Source organism: Sinocyclocheilus grahami, unplaced genomic scaffold (genome assembly GCF_001515645.1).
Source record: "Sinocyclocheilus grahami isolate Dianchi unplaced genomic scaffold, SAMN03320097.WGS_v1.1 scaffold1243.1, whole genome shotgun sequence".
In the NCBI taxonomy this organism is placed as follows: Eukaryota; Metazoa; Chordata; class Actinopteri; order Cypriniformes; family Cyprinidae; genus Sinocyclocheilus; species Sinocyclocheilus grahami.
Genome location: NW_015506422.1, coordinates 197,164 through 203,163, shown reverse-complemented (window position 1 = coordinate 203,163; position 6,000 = coordinate 197,164).

Here is a 6,000-nt window from a genome sequence, read left to right as displayed (position 1 = left end):
TTTGCAAATCTGATGACTTAATATGTGCAATGCATCTTTTTTCCTCAAGGTGGCACTGTTCGATACACAATGATGATGTGATGTTTCACTCATAATTACCGCAGGCATAAAACAAACGAATATCATCAGCAGAAACTGAACTGGTTTGAATGGCTTTACTGCAGAGCAATTACTATACGCAATGAAATATAAACGTCACTGCCATTTGATGCTGGATGTGGTGAATAAGCTGCCAGTGATCAAAATATTGAATATGAAGTCATTGAACACGATAGTTTTGAGAATATGGTTTAGATCGTGAATGTGAGGCAGATGCTGAATGGGTAACACTTTAGAATAATGGTCCGTTGTTAACAAGTAACCATGCAGGAAGTAATAGGTAGTACTACATTAACACTTAACTTAATACTATTAACTAATAGAGGAGCAAGATTAACTAAGCAGTAAGTAGTAGCAAATTTAGGACAAAGGTAGTTCCTTATTAGATATTTGATAATTATTAAATAAAAATATCCTCATTGAGAACTACTTGCGAACTATGACCAGTTAATAAAGAATAACCAATTAATTACTAATCACAACAGTAACGTCTTAAAAGTGAACAATTGGGTTCTTTGTGGAAACTAATTTATGAATTTGATATCCCCCAAATAAGTTGGCTGCATTTTAAAATTGTGACTACTACTCTTACCAAAGGATGGATGTTCTCTGTTTATTTCAAACTTAAACATAGAATAATAATAAAAAATGATAATTCACTTAAAAATGTTAATAATTAGGAAATGATGCTGACAAGCTCATGATTGAATTAGTTCACAATTATGATCTCTGTTTCGTGTCAGTTCAATATGTATCCCACTCCAAAAGACCTACTGGTAAAATATCACTAGTGCTTCACACAAATGTATGACTGTACAGTTTGTCAGATATAAAATATGTTAAATAACTTATTAATTTACTTGTGAGTAATTAGTGAGAGGCTAACGTATTTTTCACTTTAAAGCTAAAGTGCTACTAAGTAATTTAATAAGTTCTAGAGTGTTTGAATAAAGGCTTTTTAACATTTTGGAACTGGAAGAAGTGCCTTGGATCCGTAGTTTCTATAGATATAATTTAATAAGTCATTTAACATATTTTATATCTGACACATACATTTGTGTAAGGCACTAGTGATATTTTAGCAGACTCTGTAATCTGGAATATGCAAGTGTTAATGTAGTACTACCTATTACTTCCTGCATAGTTACTTGATAACAACGGACCATTGTTCTAAAGTGTTACCGCTGAATGTTCTGTGGAAGTGCACTCTGACGATGACAGCGATGGTAAAATCATCTGCTCAAATTGAACCCTTTTAAGTTTCAAAAGGAAACGAAATATGTTTTATTTTATTCTTCTGTAATTGTTCTTAAAATATAAAGATATATTTTTGCTATTGCAGCAGTTAGAGGTCCATCCATGCTGAGTATATAGGTCCGGGTCACTAAAGATCCGAATATGTAATAATGATTGGTGAAACATTCATGCATTTATATTACATTTAGTCATTTAGCAGACACTTTTATCCAAAGCGACTTACAAATGAGGACAATGGAAGCAATCAAAATCAACAAAAGAGCAATGATATACAAGTGCTATAACAAGTCTCAATTAGCTTAACGCAGTACATATAGCAAGTTTAAAAAAATAATATAATAAATAAAAAGAAAACGAAAAAGAATAGAGCAAGCTAGTGTTAGAGGTCTTTTTTTGCTTTTGTTAATTGTATAATAAATGAAAGGAAAACAGATAGAATACAAAAAGATTAGAAAGCTAGAGTATTTTTTTAAGAAAACAAGCAGCAAATGAATAGAGTGCAAGTCTAAAAGGGACAAGTGTTTTCTTTTTTTTATTACAAGAATATAATTAGAATACAGAGTGCTAGAGTTAGAGGGTCAAATAAAGATGGAAGAGATGTGTTTTTAGCCGATTAACAGAGGTGTGACGCGCATTCTTTTTGGCTCATTAAAAATTAATCTTGCTGCTGCGTTCTGGATTAATTGTAAAGGTTTGACAGAACTGGCTGGAAGACCTGCCAAGAGAGCATTACAATAGTCCAGCCTGGACAGAACAAGAGCTTGAACAAGGAGTTGTGTTGCGTGTTCCGAAAGAAAGTGTCTGATCTTCTTTATGTTGAATAAAGCAAATCTGCAGTACCGGACAGTTTTAGCAATGTGGTCTGAGAAAGTAAGCTGATCATCAATCATAACTCCAAGGTTTCTGGCTGTTTTTGAAGGAGTTATGGTTGATGTGCCTAACTGGATGGTGAAATTGTGATGAAACGATGGGTTTGCTGGAACCACAAGCAGTTCTGTCTTGGCAAGGTTGAGTTGAAGGTGATGGTCCTTCATCCAGCAAGAAATGTCTGTTAGACAAGCTGAGATGCGAGCAGCTATCGTCGGATCATCAGGATGGAATGAGAGGTAGAGTTGTGTAATGTCAGATTACTTTTCTTAGGGAATTAATTATTATTCATTAATTCAGGTTTTGAGAGGACTTGAATCTGAAGATTTGAAGTCAACCTGATTTGAACTGATTTCAAATTTGATAGTTTACACTTTTATCAACGGTCGTCCAGCGAGACGTTGAAGTCCGTGTATATTAACGATTCTGTTCATACTACTTCGTGGCCAACAATGGTAATCTTATTCATTTTGAGCAAGGTAACAAGGATCTAGGCAGAGTTTTAACTTTAAAATGTCACGACACCAGACAATACTATTTTATAAATGAAACAAGAATTTATTAGCTATTCTAGATTACATTAAACTAAGCTAAAACACACATACACATACACATACACACACACACACACACACACACATACATACACACAACGATTCAGGGAAATTAGTTAACGGAGTTGCATGAAGTTTTCAAAGTTCTAACACTCGTTTGAGGAGTTGCATGAAGTTTTCAAAGTTCTAACACTCGTTTGATACGAGTGCTTTAAATTCAACCCTGGACAATCACAAAGCAGAGGTGTGTCTTACGTTTACTGCTTAAATGGCTCAGCACCTATTTCAGCGGATAGAAGACCTTGTTTGTACTTGCGTTTGTGATGGCAGCTGCAACGGAGTTTTCCTCGTAGCTGGAGGGAATTCCGGAGCTTCGGATTGGTTGCTGAGATGACGTTTGGCTGACGTCGTTTCTGGGAATGTCCTCGGCGGTGATTGGTTGGTTGCCGGATTGCAGAGGAGCCTCGAAGTTCTTCTGAGAGAGTCTGCTTTAGCAAGACTTTGCGTTCTGCAGAGTTACGAAGCTTCAATGGAGTAGTTGAGTTCTGGATGGTCAATCGCCTGATGGTTCAGCTTGTGAGCACAAGTTAGAGTGCTCTCCGGCCTTGCTCGGGAGAGCAAGTGGCGAAGAGCCTGCGTTCGGGAGAGCAAACGGCTAAAAGCCTTCACTCGAGCGAGTAAGCAGCGAGAAGCACTTGAATCTGTGTTGCAGTGGGGGGTTTGACCTGCGGCACAAGTCCGTCCCACGGCGCGCTCTTCCAATCGACTTGATGCAAGGTGGGGCGTGCATACCTTAACAATGAAGCTTCACTTTATCACATGAGGACACCATCTATACAAATTGTGTTAATACTTCAATAGAGTTTCTTAAATGCAAGTATTGTACATACTATTAAAGTTTACTTCATTTCAACATTCTGCATTTGTCGTTCCCATTCGTTCAAGATTAAACTTCACATATTACACACACAGTAATAACCTTATTTCCTAAAAAGGGTAATAAAACACTGATTAAAGTTGCACCAATTACATGAAACACGTCAAGCATATAAGACATAAAACATATGATTTGTGAATGTAGTTGCCCTTTTATCCTTTTAAATGATTGTCTTTTGAATTGTCTGTGTAAGTTCTTGACCGAATTACTTTTGGAATGAGATGAAGTGAATTGGTGGGTCTTTGTTAAATGTGAGCCAAAATTATTACAATTAAAAGAACCAAAGACTTAAACTACTTCAGTCTGTGTGCATTGATTTTATTTAATACAAGAGTTTCACAATTTGAGATGAATTACTGAAATAAATTAACTTTTCCACGACATTCTAATTTATTGAGATGCACCTGTACATTTCCTGTTCATCAATAAGGTAAGAACCATAGCCATTATAAACCTAAATATGCTTGACTGAATTAAATTTATTGAAAAGTGTAGTGTAGTAGTAGTAATTGAATATGTTTGCGGTCGTAATGATGACAGTAGCACACACAAAATAGTATCTGTTCCACGCTCACATTGCATGCGTACCGCGCCCGAGCCTAACCGAACTGTGCCCTGGCCCACCTCTTCCAACCAGGCCAGGGCCGGCTCGCATTTTGATCATTACTACTTTGATCATTACAAATCATTATTTGCAGAGTGGTTATTTTCAGTGTTGGTTGTAATGCATTACTAAGTAATTCATTAGTATATTTTAATTATTTTCCCTTGAAAAAGTAAAGTAAGGGTTACTAATACTGTTTTTCTGTAATTTAATTAGTTACTTCTGAGGGTGTTTTTGTAATCAATTCATTAACATTTTGTTATCATTGATTATCAATGAATCAGTTTCAAATTCTAAATGCTAAAAAAAATCTAATAAAAAATATCAGTAGATGAACAAAACTCCTCTAATACCCAAACAAAATAAGTGTTTTATTGTTTCAATGGTTTGCTATTAAACGTTACAGTATTTTAGTGCAAATTAATTTGACACTTGATAATGTGGCTCAAACAGTATTTATACAATAGCCAGTATCTGCTCCATCTGTTAGGCTGAGGAATCACAAACCTGTCATTTTCATCAAAGATTTCGCTCCACCTTTACACAGCAGGTAATCAGTGAGAAAACACCATCATCTGTTGTTTCATGAGGAAACGAAGAGAGGAATACAGAGCACACATGGTAAGCACAACTGCACAGAGTGAGCGAAGAATGTTTGATAGATCACATTAAGCAAGATCAATCATTTTGAGTTCAAGAGTATAGACTTTAAATACATCAGGCACATCTTGTCACAGAGGCAAACTCCGTGATTCCCTCTTCCGACCATCAGAGGGCTCCCTCACCCGAATATTGACTCTTACACTCTCACACTACATTTCCCATCAGCCCCGTATCTGGCACTGATCACCTAGCCCAGCTGTAGCCCATCAGCTGGCCTATATAAACAGTCTGTTCCCTCCAGCTCATTGCGAAGTCTTGTTTTACTGCGGTTTACATTTCTGAGCGTTTTTCTCTGTTTTGCCTGCCTGTTGTGACCCTGTCTGTACCTCGTTTATGATACTCTGCTACCTGCCTTCTGGATTATCTGCCTTGTCTCTGAGTTGTGATTCATTGCCACCTGCCCCGACTTCTAGCCTGTTTTCTGACAACGTTTGTGTTTACCCCCCGTCACTTTGTTTGCTGGTATTTGACCATTGCCTGTTTGACCACGATTGTAATAAAGCCTGCTTATGGATCCCAATTCGAGTGACGCTTCGTTACAGAAGACTTCGCCTACTCACGATCTAGCGGCTATATCGCACCTGTCCTCAGCACTTTCTACACAGGCTAGTCAGCTTGCGGCACATCAACACCAGTTGAATCGCCTCACATCTCTCACGGAGGAGTTAGTGAAGGCGCTCCAGAATCTCCATGTTTCTCCACCAGAGGCCGCCACAACACCATCTAACGCCGCCATTACACACACTGTGGAAATACCAGCTCAAGTGAGTCCTCGTCTAGCCTTCCCAGAAAAGTTTGATGGTGATCCAGCGAAATGTAAAGGATTTATACTTCAATGCTCACTGTTTGTGTATCAACAACCCATGCTGTATTCCACCGAGGCTGGTAAGATCGCATTTGTTTGTTCATTACTAACTGGCAAGGCGTTAGAGTGGATCACGGCGGTTGGTACCGCTTTCCCTTCATTTGTAATTTTCTTGCAACGGTTCTGTGAAGTCTTTGATCACCCTAAAGAGGGC